Source organism: Camellia sinensis, chromosome 11, assembly GCF_055761805.1.
Source record: "Camellia sinensis isolate YWXY chromosome 11, ASM5576180v1, whole genome shotgun sequence".
In the NCBI taxonomy this organism is placed as follows: domain Eukaryota; kingdom Viridiplantae; phylum Streptophyta; class Magnoliopsida; order Ericales; family Theaceae; genus Camellia; species Camellia sinensis.
Window position 1 is genome coordinate 48,990,544 of NC_138971.1, and position 17,979 is coordinate 49,008,522.

The 17,979-nt window shown below is 36.4% G+C and overlaps 1 protein-coding gene across 7 annotated transcripts in view; it reads right to left on the bottom strand.

The window, feature by feature from the left end:
• LOC114312122 (geranylgeranyl transferase type-2 subunit alpha 1) overlaps positions 1-16,768 on the bottom strand; it is a 34,854-nt gene extending 18,086 nt beyond the window's left edge. For 3 of the 7 annotated variants that reach the window (XM_028258326.2, XM_082893863.1, XM_082893861.1), the window contains exon 1: positions 16,390-16,624. The gene's annotated coding sequence lies outside the window, so the exon portion shown is untranslated. Of the gene's footprint in view, positions 1-16,389 lie in introns of all 7 variants that reach the window. The other 4 variants (XR_014343852.1, XM_082893867.1, XM_082893865.1 and 1 more) reach the window with 4 other exon arrangements.
• Between the last annotated feature and the right edge of the window lie 1,211 nt (positions 16,769-17,979).

Sequence of the window (17,979 nt, forward strand, 5' to 3'; positions counted from 1 at the left end):
AAGAAAATGGGAATAAGAAACTAAATTTTTTTGTAAAATCTGACAAGTCTAATTCTATATTCCAAGAAGTTAAATGTTATGAATGTGGTAGTCTTGGTCATATTGTTCTTGAGTGTCACAAGGAAAGTGCTCGTTGTTACTTGGGATGATGAAAGCGAGTCAAGTAAAAGGAAAGATGAGGCAAGCTCATTCATGGCATTTCATACAACCCTGGATGAAAAGACATTGGTTGCTAGCAGTGATCTTCCCAGCAAAAACTCTAATGATGAGTCCTCTGATAATGAAGAAGAAGATTTTGAGGAAACCTACGAGAAGATGTACAAGGAATGCAGCAATTTCACAAAGTAGAATTTTGTACTCACTTCAAATTTGAAGAAATGTGAGGAAGAAAAATTTATCAAAAAAAAAAAAACAAGAAATGTTAGGAAGAAAAAGATTCCTTGAATGGGAACCCTCATCATGGACAAAGCCTCCCTGTTTGACAAACTCAACACTTGTGAGAACGAAAGAACCTTTTTTCTTAGTGCCCATGATGAGTTGAAAAAGAGAGTGTGCATTCTTTTAGAAGAAGCGGAGAAGAGAGCTGAAATAATAAAGGAACTTGAAGAGAAATTAGCAAAAAGGGAGCTAGAACTGATAGGAGCCAATGCTACTATCAAGCTTTGGAACACCAACTCAAAGAACTTGAAAGCCCTTAGTGCTCAGCAAATAGGGTTTGAAAGCATGTGCTTTAGGACTCAAAATTGTGCAAAGGCCCTAAAATTTTCGGAAAATTCTCAGAGGTCTCAAAATTTCCAATACGCCAAAAAACCTATTTATGCTTTTTTTTAAAAAAAAAAAGAAAAAGAAAAAGAAAAAAAAAGACCATCCAACAAATTTTCTTATATTAACATAATTATTATTATTTTTTTTTAAGTACAAAAAAAAGACATTCTACTTTACTATTTTATATGTTGTTTGTCTCATCTTATTTAGAAATAAATACATAGTTTCTTGTAGTTTGTAAATTAAAGTGCACCGTTAGACATTCCGTCCAAATTAGCAATAAGTGTAAAACACTTGCCTCATAAGAGTATTTAGCGGGATTTACCTTAATTCACTAATACTGAAATAAGGAAGTAAGGCATGCAATCGCATGCCTCACTGATTGTATCATTTTTACACGAATCAAGGGCATGGGAGTAATCATTATTTACATGATTACAATACAGTCAATTGTCCTGTAAGGACATTAAAGAGGCCTATAAGACCTCAACCGTGGTGGGCTTATGCATTAAGAGAAAAGCCCTCCCATTCCTTTTTTAAAGCTTTGTAAGAGTAATATTCGCTTGGGGCAGGTTTGACCTGTCTATTACCGGCATTCTGTGCTTAACACATGCTACACTCGAAAGCAACAGCGGTTCCATACTCCATGTTTCCCTTCCCTGATGGAAATCAAATGCTTAACACATTTTTCTATCAGTGAAGGGATGGAGGAGGTGAGCAGAGTAGAGAGGCAGCTCTCGAGGGGAGGATAGAGTAATGATGATGTTACATCATTACTATATAATGTAAATGGCTTGTAAGGATATTAAAGAGGCCTATAACGATATCTATAGGTTACTAGATAGTGCATTTTAGTCTGCATATAAATATTGTACTTAGTTTTAGAATAAAGAATATACATTATGATCAAAGTAGAGCTTAGTTTCTGTTTTTACCCCTTAGGGGTTTTACCCCTAATTGGGGCGTTTGTCTTCTCTCTCTCAATTTGATCTTCATTTGCATTTGGATTTCATTATTTGGTATCAGAGCTATAGATCTTGTACTTAATTGTTCCTAATTGTACATACAGTTCGTCAATTAGAAATAAGAAACATACCCGGTTTTGGATCTAAGCCCTAATTCTTGGGTGTGAACCCTATATCGTCCCACCAGAAGTTGCCATCACAAGTCTGATCGAGTTGATCAGAAGCCATAGATTTGACTTCACAATTAAGAACTACCCTGGATTTGGTAGTCGCGATCCGAAGCCATCTCAATCTTGTTTCTTGTATTGCAAACTGGTTTTTCTCTTTAAAATCAAAGTTGAGTTCGTGAACTGATCAGATTTATTCATTCACGTTTGGTTTGCAGCACCCGAAAATCTCAAATTTCAGGTTCATCTCTGGTCCTCTCTGGGTCGAAGCACTTGGAAAATCTCAGATTCTATCAAAGTGGACCAAGAAGCTGCGAAATCAACTTCTATTTCCAGTATCGCGAACACAAATTGTGTAACAATCTATTTTAGGAGACCGTTCGAGCGGTCAATTTGTCGCTCGAGCGGTGATGCAAAGCTTCCAGTATTTTGCTTGTTGCAAGCATGACTGCTCGAACGGTATTTGTTGTCACTCGAGCGTAGAGATGAGGCTTCTAGTATTTTCACTGTTACTCCGCAAAACTTCTAAGTGCTTATGTTTACCGCATGAGTGGTGTAAAGTTAGCTCGAGCGGTCTCTTTGTTTTTGAGCACTTTGTTCAAGCGGTGGAAAGTTCACTCGAGTGATTTGTTCAGAACAACAGTTTTAAAACTCGATCTAAACATTTTTTGGGCTCACTTTTTCACACATTTCTCTCTCTAACACCTATTTCCAAAAACCCTAGCATCAAAGCATTATATTTCACCCATTTTAAGCAAGAATCCATCATTCTCCTTTTATCAAAGTTGTTAATCTTGCCATAAGCTACACATTGAACTGATTGGATTGTGTTATTTCTCAAGCTCACTCCTTGGGTCTCCGTCTCTTCTCTTACAACCTTTGAGGTAGAAATATTTTTGCCCATGTATATCTATGCTTTGGTTTGAATATGTGTTAATCTCATGATATGAAGGTGTGATTTGGAATGGGTGATGTATATTTACTAATGGTGATAACAAGTTTTGTCCTAAGATTTATGGGAGATTTGGTTATTTTTTAGTTAAAAATAATGTATACATTAATAATTTTGGAAATTATGGAATGGAAAGAAAAGCCCTAAATTTCTTATGAAACCTTAATTGTTGTTCATGGGTCTTCGTGGGTAATAAGAGAGGAATTAATGGGTAAATTAGATATGTGTTGAGATCCCTTATGTTGAGATGATATTTGAGCTTTTGGATTGTTGCTTGTTGTATGATATGGTTTTACCTGCGTGGGGCATTGCGGTGCCCACTTGCCCAGTCGTGTGAGGACGACAAATATGAGAATGTTGAGGTGTCTACATGTCTGATTGTACGAGGACGATAAATGTGGAATATTTGAGGTGCCTACTGGCCATCTGTGTGAGGACCGAGAAATGTAGAGTTAAATGGAATTATGTGTATTAGGTTATGAGATTGGGAAATTAATGTGCATGAGTAAAGGAACACAGTTATGCATAATTTAAATCAAATTTTTATATACGTGATTAAATATATTCTCTACTGGGCAATTGCTCATTCCTATCTAACAAGTTTCAGGACTTGGTGAACCGCAACTACCCCAACGAAAAAGAAGCTAACCAACTCTTTTGTTTAAAAGTCAATGATATTTTGAATTTGTAATGTAATTGTTGAACTTTTATATAGTTTTGAGATCAAGGGCCCCTTTTGTTCATTGAAGGCCATGTATTTAATATTGTAAGCCGTGCGACATTTGTTTAACTTTCTCTATCTTCTTGAATTGTGAAAGCTTGCATATGTATTTTGTAACCTTGGAATTATAGTTCAATGAAAAAGAGAAATTTTGGGATTTATTGTGAATTTGAGTTGAATATTATATATACATCTTGACTGTGTTGGATAATTTACAGTTTCAGATTTGGGGGGCGTTACAAATTGGTATCAGAGCTAACCGGGTTTGAATACTTGGAGCTCATGGGACGTGGCTCTTGCCATAATGGGTTTATCATATTAGGATGGGACGTTTTGCCTTACATGTTTGGATGTTTCCATTCTTATGTGAATATTTGGGTATGGGGTCAAGTTTCTTGGATATAACTGGTGTCCATTACAACCATTGAAGTCTCTTTGGAAAGGCACCCGATCAATGCCTCTTCCACTTGGAAATCTTTGAGTGTCATGGAACGAGTTGATATCTTAGGATGATGACTTGTATGTGCTCTAATTGTTTGGAGTGAAATCAAGACTTAACTGGGAGTAATGTGTGAGGTGGTGTGTTAGTATGTGAACTATGAATTAATTCTATTTTACATTTACTCTTATATCAGATGTTTCGACATGGTAAAGGTCGTAGTAGACCTTGCCAAAACGGTCGGGACATTCCAGCCCAACTGGAAATCCCTTATCTGGAAGAATGAGTGGGTCAAAATAATATGGCCACTCCATCGGCCTAAAACGCTACGGCGGCGTTAGCCCGAGAGATGGTTGGGGCTCTTAGAGAGTGCATGGATATTCTTAGAGCTGAGCAAGCGAGAGTCTAGGACTTCATTTTTAAAGAAGGAGTTTTTCCTCTCTAACCCTGCCAAATTTTACAGCAGCGCTGAACCATTGAAGGCCGACGAATGGCTAGATCAAATCACCAAGTCTTTCGAGATTTTAGACATCCGTGAGGGTGAACTTCGAGTAGCGCTTGCCACCTACCAGATAAAGGGAAACGCAAGCCAATGGTGGAAGTATGCCAAGGGCTGAATTAAGCACACTTGGGAGGCATTTTCACATGCCTTCCAGGAGAAATACCTTTCTCCTACTACGAAAGAGCATCTAGGGAGGGAATTTGAGGAGCTTGAACAATTTGAATCTATCGTAATAGAGTTTGAGGCTACCTTTACTAGTCTATCTTGTTTTACACCTGACCTAGTAATAACGAAAGAGTGTCGGTGCCTAAAGTTTGAGAAAAGATTGAGTCTAGGGATCTTGATGAAAGTGATGGGAAATATGATTCGTGATTGTGATAGGTTAGTAGAGTCTGCCGCACATGTGGAAGTAATGTTGGAGGCTAAAGATAAGAGGCAAGGGTTTTCAAAGTCTCGAGGGGATACTAGATCATCCAAAAAGTCAAGGGGTTCGTCATCTTTTCAATCACTACCTCTACAGGTCATGTCATTGATTCCTAGGCCAAGGAAGAGTACGGATAGTACGGGGCAAAGTGGAGTTACTTGTTATTGGTGTGGTGAGCAAGGCCATAAGTCCGTTGCATGTCCCCAAAGGAGTAGTCAACAACGCCAAACTTCGGCTTATTCTTAGAGCCAGACACCGGGTAGAGGTCAATTGCCCATCTGCTATCAGTGTGGCTAGTTTGGTCATACAAAGGGGCCTTGTCCACAGATAACCAGGATGACTAGTGCTTTAGGGTTCCGACCAGTGGGAGGTTTTTAGTCAGGTTAAAGTTAGAGGCAAACTCATTAGCCAGTTTAGTCTGGACAGGCATCTAGGGTGGTACAGGGGGCCACTTCCGCAAAGTCAGTCCAACCGACCTACATTTAGAGAGGAGATCGAAGTAGACAAGGACCAGAGGGGCAAGTTTATGCCATTACCCCATCTGAGCAGTCATCTGGGCCATTGGTAGTGAGAGATGCATATCTTATTTTCAATACTTGGGCCAATGTGTAGATAGACACTAGAGCATCACACTCATTCATAGCATCTGCATTCCCATTCATTTTGGGGTTAGAAAGTGAAGAACTAGAATCTTCGCTTCTGGTAGAGTCATATGTCGGGGGTAAAGTTGTCTTGAATCAGGAATGTCGCGGGTGTGTGATTGAAGTCGCTGATCGCCGGCTTCCTTTCAGTTTTGTGTTATTAGATATGTGGGGTTTTGATGTCATCCTTGGCATGGATTGGTTGTCCTCCTACTGTGCCGTTATAAACTGTTACCGTATGAGAGTCACTGTGTGCACACTAGGTGGTGATTGTTTCTCTTTTCTGGGGGATAGAACCGATAGATTGTTACCGCCATTGTATGACCCACGTGGTCGAGGTGAACTTAGCTTTCTTCTTGCAACCTTATTTGATGATGAGAATAGTAGGATTCGAGGTGTATTCCCTAGAGTGGTTTGCGAATATTCTGATGTCTTTTCTAAGGACCTTACTGAATTACTACCTCATCATGAGGTCGAGTTTTCTATAGACTTAGTGCCCAGCACTGCACCTATCTCTATGTCACTCTATAGATTTGCATTGGCAGAATTGCTCGTTTTGAAGGAGCAGCTACAAGAGTTATTAGACAAGGGCTTTATACGCCCTAGTACTTCTCCATGGGGAGTACCGGCTCTCTTTGCTAAGAAGAATGATGGTTCATTGTGGTTATGCGTTGATTACCACAAGTTGAATAGGGTCACTGTTAAGAACAAATATCCGTTGCCTAGAATAAATGATCTTTTCAACCAACTTGTAGGTTCCCAATGTTTTTCAAAGATAGACCTAAGGTTAGGTTATCATCAGTTGCGGGTGAAGGAGGAGGATATTCCGAAACCGGCCTTTCGTACTCGATATGACCACTATGAATTTCTTGTAATGCCTTTTGGCTTAACCAATGCCCCTGCCACTTTCATGGACTTAATGAATCGAGTCTTACAAGTATATCTTGATAAATTTGTAGTGGTTTTCGTGGATGACATCCTTATTTATTCACCTTCCAAAGAGGAGCATGAGGGACACCTCCGTATTGTTTTATAGTTGCTTAGGGAACATTGGTTATATGTTAAGTATGAGAAATGTGAATTTTGGCTTTTCGAGGTGAAGTTCCTGGGTCATGTAATTTCTGGGAATGGGGTCATAGTATGCAAAATTGGGAGCGACCAAAGAACGCCTTTGAGATTCGTAGCTTTTTAGCTCTAGCTGGTTATTATAGGCAATTTGTGAAAGACTTTTCTACCCTAACTTCTCCGCTGACTAGACTAACCAGAAAAGGTGTCAAGTTCGTTTGGAGTGAGTCATGTGAGAAATCTTTCCTAGAGTTGAAGTCTAGGCAGACTACTACACCTATTTGATTATTCTGGACTGTGATGCTTCAAGGGAAGGTTTGGGATGTGTCTTGATGTAAGAGGGTAAGGTTGTGGTGTATGGTTTGTGTCAGTTGAAGACTCAAGATAGAAACTACCCAACTCACGACCTAGAGTTAGCTTCGGTTATCTTTGCCTTAAAACCGTGGAGGCACTATCTATACAGAGAAGTTTGATGCATTCTTGGACCATAAATGCCTTAAGTATCTATTCTCTCAAAAAGATTTGAACCTACGTCAGAGGAGGTAGATGGAATTTATGGAAGATTACGACTGTAAATTGCATTATCATTCAGGAAACATCAATGTGGTAGTAGATGCCTTGAGTAGAAAATCCGTGAGTACCATTGATAGTCTTGCTATTATTGAGTGGGAAATGTTAGGTGTTCTGGGTGAATTTGACTTGCATTTTGGCAAGTCTCCTGAGCATGCCAATTTGTTTACAGTTCTTACACAACCAACACTCGTCACTCGAGTTATAAAAGCTCAGCAAGGTGATCCGGAAGTGGAGGTAATATGAGGGAAGATCTCTCAAGGGAAGGAAGAGAAGGGGTTGAGGGTACATTCTGATTCAAGTGTTCCATTTTTAGAACATCTTTTTTGTACCAGAACCCTGTAGAGACGAAGTTTTTCAGGAATTCCATCATTTACGCCTTGCCATGCATTCGAGAGGTATAAAAATGTACAATGATCTTAGCCGTCAATTTTAGTGGAGGGGTATGAAACGAGATGTAGTGTTTCTTGCATCTAAGTGTCTAACTTGCCAACAACCCTTACCTATAGTAGAGTGGAAGTGAGAGCACATCACTATGGACTTTGTTTCGGGCCATCCTAGAACACAGAGGGGTAACGATGCGGTTTGTGTGGTAGTGGATTGACTAAGTCGGCTCATTTCCTTACTATATATATGGGAGGGTTCAGTCCATTTCTTAGCTGAGCTTTATATTTGAGAGATTGTCCGCCTTCACGGGGTTTCAGCAAGCATTGTCTTAGATAGGGACCCTCGTTTTATTGCACGGTTGTGGCAAAGTTTGCAGAGTGTTATGGGCACCCAATTGACTTTTAGTACTGTCTATCACCCTCAAACTGACGGACAGTCTGAGTGTCACGACCCAACCTTGGTGCTTTGGATTGGATGTTGCAAATAGTTGATTTCTAAAGTTACCAAGGATTAATTCTAGATTAAACAAATTAAATAATGTAGTAGGATAAAATAAAAGGTACACATAAATATTTAAAGCATACTTTGGAACTTTAATTTATTTAACATGAGTCAGACAATAATCACATATAACAGGAAAAAAAAAAAAAAAAAAAAAACACAATGTTTATCTCAAGTCTGGGTCTTGATTAATGGGATAAAACAATTCCTCCTTAAGTTTCTTCACCTGAAAGGGTTTAATAGTTATAAGCACATGGCAGAATGAGAAATATTATACAAGAGCATAAGGTATACAAATCACCATAGGTAATTATTTAGGTTAAATAATAAATAGTTTGGTTCGAATAAATAAATCATTTTAACTAACAGAAACATAATGCAGAAATCATATAAGTAAAATAATTATAACCACAGTACTAAATGGAACAGAAGGTCAATGGATCCATGATAGACAGATGGTCATAAAGTGACTAATCAGAAGGCCAATGGTTATTTTTAAGTCTCCCCAGACATGGGACTTCCGTGGTGGTACTTATAAAATAATTGCTCAAAAATATATTTAATAAATAGTTATATCCATGAGTTTTCATTTTTAAGCAAATAGGGTTCATAAAATAAATAACATAGTTGAACTATTAATATAATTTATAAAGCATGATTTGCATAAAAGAATTCATAAAACAATAAAACAATTTATAATCACTCAAGGTGGTGATGTGAACATGATGCATTTTATCGTTCGACCCATCGATAGTTCATTGAGAAGGATTTTCTGCAAAGGCGTCGGGCATAAATTTACTGGGAGTAACCATTGTTAGAGGGAAGATAAATGCAAGAATAGTCATTTATTCCCAAAGAAAATATGAAGATTGAGTTTTTCAAATGTTCTACAAGGTCTTGTTGGCTGAATATTTTGGTCAAGGCATCTTGCGTGGTCGAAGTGAATTTGTTAATCTGATCTCCGAAAGTCCACCCTTTCTGAAGAAATTAAAAATAAAATTATATATATTTGAAAATGAAACTTGGAAGTAATATTTTGGATAAACATGAAAAAAATAAAAATAAATCAAGTGAGAAAATAATAAAATAAAAAAAAATTATATATATACATACATATTAGTGGGCACCAGGCTAGTTTGCGGTAGCATACCACAGCCTACATAGGCATAATTGTGAGAACCCGAATATACAAATCAAATAAATAATTATGTAATAATAATTTTACAATCTCAAATATTTTCATAATGAATCTTAAAGTACAAATTAAAATTGTTGCAGGGTCTTTTAATTAATTTTAAACTTAAAATAAATTTATAGTGGAAATCTCTAATTTAGAGGCAAAATTTACTATAATAATAATAATAAAAGAAAATAAAAAGGTTAAGGGAGTCGGATTATTTGAAGTGTGTGGGTAACCCTAAAATCTCATAATATTGAATTAGCAACCGTGAAGTCTAGAGAGAAGAGGAGATAGGCACAGCTTTTGGTGAAAATTGAAGAACTAGTTTGGTGCTTGAATAACTCCATCTCCAAGGTAGAAACCAATATTTTTAAATATAGTTATTTTGTATAGCTGTTTTTGTGCATTCTTTGGAAGAAGAAGGAATGAAAGGTACTGATTAGGTTGCTTGAATATCTATCAGGTTAATAGTTGGTGTGGAATAGTGTAATGGGTTTAGTGGATGTATGAAAAACAAGTATCTGGCATGGGTTATATTCAATGAGTGTTTTTGCTTGTAATGGTGAACCTTCTGAGTGAAACGTGGGATAGGTAGGAGTACTTGGCCACCACTGTTTGTGAATATCATTTTTTTTTTATGTAGTTTGAGGAATTAAACGGGTACATAAAGTTGAGGGTGCAATTTATGAGTATGAAATTCTGCACATAGCTATAAACTTTAAAAACCAAGAAAATATAGTAAACGAATGAATTTTGAACTGAAAGTTTTACAGTAGATTAATTACATATTGAATTGCATATCAAAATTTTCTCATAATTTTTGGCAGTCAAAATCTATATTAACTGGTGCGTTCAAATCTGTCCAGAAAACTGGTGTAAAACAATAACTTCAGAAGTGTCGTTCTCTTTGGGTATAAATCCAAAAATTATCAAATCAATGTCATTAGAACCGGTTACGAGTCTAGTTTCTTAAATTTGTGGCCTTGCATTGGTTTCTCATGTATATTAAGAGAACCGTCAATTTCTTTAAGTGCTGCAGAAAATAACCTGTTTGGATATAATTAATTGTAAATAATTATTTTGACAAGCAAATCAAGTAAAACCAATTGGGTTTGAAACTTAGGATATATTAGTTGATATCTTGAGGGTTTTAGAATTTTTCGAACAACGTGGAGTGAGTTTTTAATTTTCAAAGTTAGCGAATAGATTAGGAAAACTTGTTCAAAACTCTATTTTATCTTAAAGTTACTTTTAATTAAGTTTCGATCTGAACCCATTTCATGAGTAATTTGAGACCTTGAAGAACATGAACTTAGGTACTATTTAAGAGTAACGGTGAGTGGGGTTGAGCTTTGTTAGTGCGTTTTAGTGTGGGGTACTTAGTTTATTATTCTCTTTAATATTTTTAAATTAGTAGCGACATATAGTTTTCATACTTGGTTCAAGGCACTAGTTGGACTTTCATACTCTATTCGAGGATTATATTATTTCATTTTCAGGTGAGTAGTTTCATGCTACATATTTTTATAAATGTTCTCCTACCCTGAACTGTTGAAAAATTAAATTGTTGTTTCAGGACTAAACTGTTTTGATAAATTATTATATTATCAATGGAATTAAGTTATTTCTGAAACATGTGTAAACTTGGCATACTATAAATGATTTGTTATGGTCTCATGTTTATAATGGTGAACTACCATGTTTTGCGAAACTAAATTGTATTGATTATCGGGGCCATCTGTATATTTTAGTCTAGGGAAATTATTCCACTGTGTGTGGCGACTCTGGCCACTAGGGAATAGGTCCGGGTTGGGCCGTGATGACTCTAGTGCTCAACGATTGTAAGAAAGAAACCTAGGCTAGGCTAGGTGATCTTTAATCGGATCGTCTTAGAGAAAAGGCCCGGGTTGCCTCCCGAGGATGACTCTTGGTTCGATATTGGATCAAACGGGCTTATTGCCTTGAGAACTATGTGGCATGTTACTTGTTATTCTTGGTACCCAGAAAGTTATTGGTGTTCATGTTGTAATATGTTTTAAATGAAAAATGTCATTTATCATGTTCTTGAGAGACATGAGTATTTTAACTATTGAACTGTGGAACCTTCTTTTTGAAACATATTATCTTTATCAAAATTGTATGCCAATTTAGTTTCTGTGATATATATCTTATTTTGGAATTCATCCCTGTTTTCAAAACTGTATATACTATCCATGCTGTTACTCACTAAGCTATCAGCTGACTTAGTTGTTTATCACTTCTAGTTGTTAAAAGGACTTAGAGTGGACTCATGACGTAGCGGGGACTCAATTGCATGGACCTTTTGGACATTCATTTATTTTGTTTTAGCTTGTTATGTCGAGTTTTGTGCATACATTGTGGTTGGGTTTTATTTAGAATTATATTATTTTGTGGGCGGTTTGTGTCCCATTTAGTATATATTTGTGGAAGTTAGTTATGGCTGGTTTTACCATTTATACTTTGTGGCATGTCAGTGGATTGGGTTTTGATTTATTTATTTCGAGACTATTGTATAGTTGTTCAATGTGGTTATGGATTTGTGTTTAGGCTTACGTGTGCCTTGGGATAAGGCCCTGTGGGCCACGGCCTGTCATACCCGGGTTTGGGGTGTGACAGTAGTTGACATCTGTTTTTGATATTCCGGCATCAACAATATCATTGTAAGGCTGTGAAACAACTGGCAAGCCAAGAAAGGTGGCAGAAAATTATAAATTACTTGTATTATAAATTAAAAGAAGGAAAAAAAAAAACAAATAATACAAGAATAAAATCGGTCGTAGTCTTGCCAATAAAATCGACAGTAGTCTTGCCGTTGGTCCAACCTATTATTTGCATGTCTAGGGATGATGTATTGACAAATGTTGAAAAAAATTCCAACTCCATTTAGTACTCAATCTCTCTATACATGTTTCATGAAATACAACTAATTAACACTTTCTTTATAGCATGAGAGGTCAATGTAATTTATCCAAAAATATGTAAGAACATATAGTAATCAATGGGCATTTAGCTTGTGACATTTTGTTTCTGGGTCCGCTCGAGCGGGGAATCCGTCGCTCGAGCGTGGATTTGTTGCTCCCAGCACTTTGTGGCATTTCAGGCATGTCCGCTCGAGCGTGGGATGTCACGCTCGAGCGTGAAATGATAGCATCCAGTAATTACACTGTAGCACTATAAAACTTCTGAGACTTTTCTTTCTACACTCGAGTGTGGAAGTTGTCGCTCAAGCGGGGCCTTCTTGATTGTGTTTAGATGCTTGAGCGTAGGAAGTCACGCTCAAGCGGGGATCGCGAAGACATCTTTGTAAACCCAGCAACTGTAGGTCATTCTCACACCCCCCTTTTTCTATTCTTGATCTCCTCCCCCTCCCCCCTCTATTGAAAACCCTAAGTTCCTATCATCCAACACCTCTCTTAGCATAAAAATCCACCCGAAATCTCTTGCTAGAGGCGAAATACACTTAAGGATCATCGGTTTTTACCGATTAGATCGTGGGTTTGCGATAGAACCGTGAAGGAGCTTGGGTTTTGGCTCGTCATTCGAGGTAGGGATATTTTTATTCTTGTATCTCTTCTCTCTTGAAGAAATTTCATGGTATTATGTGTGTTTGACAACCTAATTGAAGTTTTTGTTGAATAAAACCCACTTTTCATGTAATTACTCTTTCACATAATATTTTGTTTGAAATCCCTAAATCTCTCTCTCTAATATGGGTGAAGATGGGGTTAAAGAACTAGATTTGTGACTAAGGGAAGAAACCCCCAAAATTTAGAGAAACCCTATATTTCCAATTGGTTAGAAAATTCCCTAGCTAATGAAATACCTAATTGATTCATGACCTTAGTGAATAATGAAGAGATAATATGTGGGTACTGGTGTAAATGAAGAGATGATGGCTTGAATGCTATTAGCCAATGAGTTCTATGTGATGTTTATATGTGATGATGATACATGATGTTGATTATGGAATTGAAATGTGATTTAATTATTAAGCATGCATGAGTCCATGTGTGAGTCGGTAATGTGTGAAGGTGGTGTTGTGTGTACCCGCTCAGGGAGTTTTAAAAGGTGCCCAATTGCCCTGTCTAGGCTTATCGTTGGACGAATGTGGGAAAAATATTTTTGGGTATCTACACAGTCCCGCCGTATAGTAGTCGGCAAAAGTGGAAAAATAAATGATTTTCTTAGGGTGCCCACTCCCCCCCGTATAATAGCCGGCGAATGTGGGGGTTGTCTTTGAAAAGAAATGGTTGTTCTCAGTTGGGCTTATGTGATGGAATGTATGTGACTTGATTTCTTGGCTATAAATGTTTAATTATTTAATTAAATAACATTTTTTTTTAAATTTATTTGAATTAGATTGTAAAGGTTCTTGTGAGATGTGGTATATATATATATACTTGTGAAACAACTTTTATTGTGTTGTTATTTCACATGGACGCCACAACCATATTCAGAGGATTAGATACCTGGATAAATGTATTCCTACTGGGCATATAGCTCAACCCTAATCTGTTTTTCAGGAGTTGAAGAAGGTCGACCTCATTGAAGGATTGGCGCAAGCACCAACCCTATTTTCTTTTGGGGAGCTAATTGAAGTCAAGGGCTTTTAGTTGCTTTGCATTTATTTTGGGATTTATGTAACAGAACTATCTCTTGTATTTGTAATACTGCACGCCCGAGGGGCTTATGTTTTGTTAAGATATCTAGTTCACCGAACTGAGAGAAGACTTTTGAACATCTTGGGGATGTTCTATATGTAGTGTAGACACTCAACTTTTAGTTCAAATGGGAAAGATGACCTTTTGGGATTTGTATGATCATAATATTGGTGTGTATAACAGGGTGTATTTGCAGGGTGTTACATAGCTAATCAAAATAATAGGTAAAGTTGTACCTTCAATATATATACACATATATTTGACTGTTTCCAAGCAGATAATTTTTTGTACTTGATGTGAATAGAAGTTGAATAGTGATAATTGATTTCTCCTAGTCCGTGGTGGTCATTTTTAGACATTCTTTTCAACTTGTTTTGGGTGCAAAATTTCTTTTTTGATTTTTGGTTAGTTTTAGATTATCAATAGGTGTGATTGATGGTGGAAAATTTTGAGAAGGAGAGAGATGCAATTGTGTTTGGTGGATTAAGATGGCGGAGAAGATAGAAGCAATTTAAGGGACTAGGTGTAACTGGTGGGTGGAGAAGGGCCGGTAGATGTGGGTTACAATGATGGAGAAAAGTACAAATTGTAAGAAATGGATATAAAACATGTCAGAATCAGTATACAAAAGAGTCCCAAATCAATTTTGCCACACAAGTTGTCTCTGAACTAAAATAAATCAGCCTTCTTGTATACTTTTGCAACTTTACAAGTTTGTAAAACTCAGTCATTTTACAAGTTTGTTTTATTTATTTATTTATTTTTATTTTGTTATCATTTCTTTACCAAACCAAAGCAATTGGGAAGGAAGTTATTTATATTTGCCATCAATTGACAGCTTGTGTTGACGATTTACTCTCTAACAGTAGAATGTGGATTGAGAGTTGTGATACTCTGCAACTATATCTACATTTATGATATTTTAGGGACAAAAGAGAGAGAGTAGGTTGAAATGCCTTAAAGTGTGGTGGGTTAGTTTCAGATTATTTATAGGTGAGAGTAGTTATGAAGAGGGAGAGAGAGATAGAGGGATGGTAGAAGTGAGATTGTTCTTGGCAGAGAAAGGAGGTGGAAAAGACAGGAAGAAGATAGAAGCAGTTTAAGGAGGGTGGGTGTTGCCGGTAGGGAAAGGCTTTTTGGTGCGAGTTACCTAGAGGGAGAAAATATGCCCTCCAATAGATGGATATGAAGCATGTTAGTAAAAGTTGGATTCGAATCCCTCCAATCAGAGGCTACAATGTTTTCCTTTCCTTATTTTGAAGTGTTTATCAGTTCACTATTGGATTTCAATTTTTAGATTATTTGTCAATTTGCTAATTTCAAATATGCTTTCATCAATCCATAGGTAAAATGTTTATGTTGACATTAGTTCTCTTTATGAGGGATTTAGTTATAGCTATATGTATTACAAGCCCCAATTCACCGCTCTAGCGTAGGTTTTGATGCTCTAGCGGTCTGTTTAAACTAAGCACGTGAAAACTGCTCTTTTAATCAGATTTGTGGGCCCAAAACCTAATTTTTTCCACTCATACTATAGATAGACTTATACAAACTCTCTCCTCACGTTTCACACACTTAGTCTCTCTATTCTCTCTCTCTTTCTCCGGTTTCACTCATTTATCTCTAAAATCATTGTTCAAACTCCATAATCCATCATATTGAGATGGATACTTGGAGTAGAGAAAGAAACATAGAAACCAAGCGATGAAATCAAGACAACCCATATAATTATACTTGAAAAATCATACTTCACAGCTCTATTTGCATCTTATTGCTCTTAGAAACTGTATCTTGTAAAACTTTTGAGTTTCTATGTCTTTTGAATCTTTTCCTGGTTTTGTGTTGTTATTGTTTGATTGGATTTTATTTTGTGTTGTCATGGTTGTCCTATTGGATTTGTGTTGCAAATTAAAATTGTGCTATGTAGGCTCAATTGAGCAGTTTGATATTTGGCAAATAAGATCAGTTCATATTGCTTGAATGGAAGTTTATAATATAGAAAATTCCTGGTATACAATTGATTTTCAGGAGTTTATTTTAAAGGTTTTGTTGTAACTTTAGAAATTCGGGTTTCTTTTTTTTTTTTTTTTTTTTTTTTGGGTTTGTTCCCTGCCCCTACATGTGGTGTGACAAGAACAAGCAAGTTAATTTGTCTAGGACTTTTTGATATGAAAAAAAAAAAATTTAATAAAATAAAGCCAATTTCAATGCCAATAAATGTGAGAAGCACATGAACGTAACAAGTTTTCTCTTATGGGCATATTGTCAAACACATTGTGTGCAAGGTATACATATTAACAAACACATATTAACACACAAATATACAATTCCAATACCAACATCTACAAACAAAGAAATTGGAAACTATGATGTGTAATCATCTAATGTATAAACAAAACAAAACAAAAGGTTTGTAATAATGTCTTACCAAGTAGTGTTATTTGGGAGTTTGTAAAAATGTCTAATGTAATAATGGCCCTTGCTAGATGCAGTTAGGGAAACAGACAAATCAAATCGCTTGGCCAGGTTTGAGCTTCTTCCTCGAAGAGCAGAGTTTTGGGTTCTAGGAATTTCTACAGGAACTTTTCTTCACTTAGTGCCTTGGTTCAACTGATATTGTATTTCGCCACAAGAAAGGTGTATTGGACATTTTAATATGAGTTACATTCACTCCGATAGCTTTTTCGCACTTTTTATATATGGTTATAGAAAAAAATATTGTGAGTTTTATATGCGATTACTGATGGATGATTTCGATTTTTTTTTTTAAATGTTTATGTTTTTGTTATCTTGACAACTCAATATTTGTCATATTTGTGGCCTAAAGGATGAAACTTTTTGTTGGATTTTAGGTGGTGATATTATAAAGTTTGAGCAGTGCAAAGTTATTGTTGGTTAAAGGTATGTAGTATGGGAAGTATATTTTTAGGAAAAAAAAAAGCATTATACTTATATATGTTTTGATTTTTAGGTTCTCTTCTTTTGGTTTGTATTCAAGCTTCTATATGGATATTTACTGATTTCTAGGTTCTTATTGTAAATTTGTTAAATTCTTCTGAATGCATAGAAAGATGCATTAAGCTTTTATAATATCACTAAATGTTTCACAACCAACCTTAGTTATGGTTTCACGGTTTATTTTTCTTTCTTTTTTTCTTTTTTTTTTCTTTTTCTTTTTTTTTTTGCAATCAATTTTTTCTTTGCACTTCTAATTTCTTTAATTTTGTTTCTTAGTTTGGTCTTGGTTTGATTTGTATTTAAACTTCAGGCAATCATTTATTTTTTTATTCAGCAACAACTAATTCTATATTTCCATTAATTGTTTTTGTTCTTCATCTCTGTTTAGACAATGTTCTACGTACAGTTCTTGTTTTATTTATATATTTTCATCTATTTTATGAATTTCACAAAATTTACAATCACATTATTTTAAATTACATATTACATCAACTCATCATAGGCACGAGTTATCGTGCAATGCACATAGCCCGCGCACCTAGTATTATATAAGAGGGAATAGATTGAGCTACAGTAAAAAAAGGTACTCTTTTTTAGTGGACGATTTTGCTATAGTGGCATGGGTAGAGAAAGCCCTCTGCTGATTTAGTTTCTAGCTGGGGCACGTTGATGTCCAGCGTTTTCGGTCTTGTCTGGTGGTTGTGGACCTTCGGAGTGGTCCGAGCTGGTTGTTGGGCAACAACCAAGTCTTTCTAGGCTAGGTAGGTCGCGGCCATGACCGTGCCACCTAGGCAGGTCATGCCCGTGGTCTTTTAGTTCGCGCTCGAGATGGGTTTTATATAAAAACCTGTGAATAGTAAAAAATATCTATTTTTGATCCCTTTTCCTTTCTCTCTCTCTTCCAGTCCACCATTTTTTTCCTTTTTCAAACTTCCAAGCTTGGTTTCAACTACCTCTAGTCACTTTCTACCCCTAGTCCCTTATACCAAAACGTAGAGCTCGGCGAGGGCTTCTATTAAATCTGAGCAGATCGTCTTTTTGTCACCGGTGGTTTTTCTAG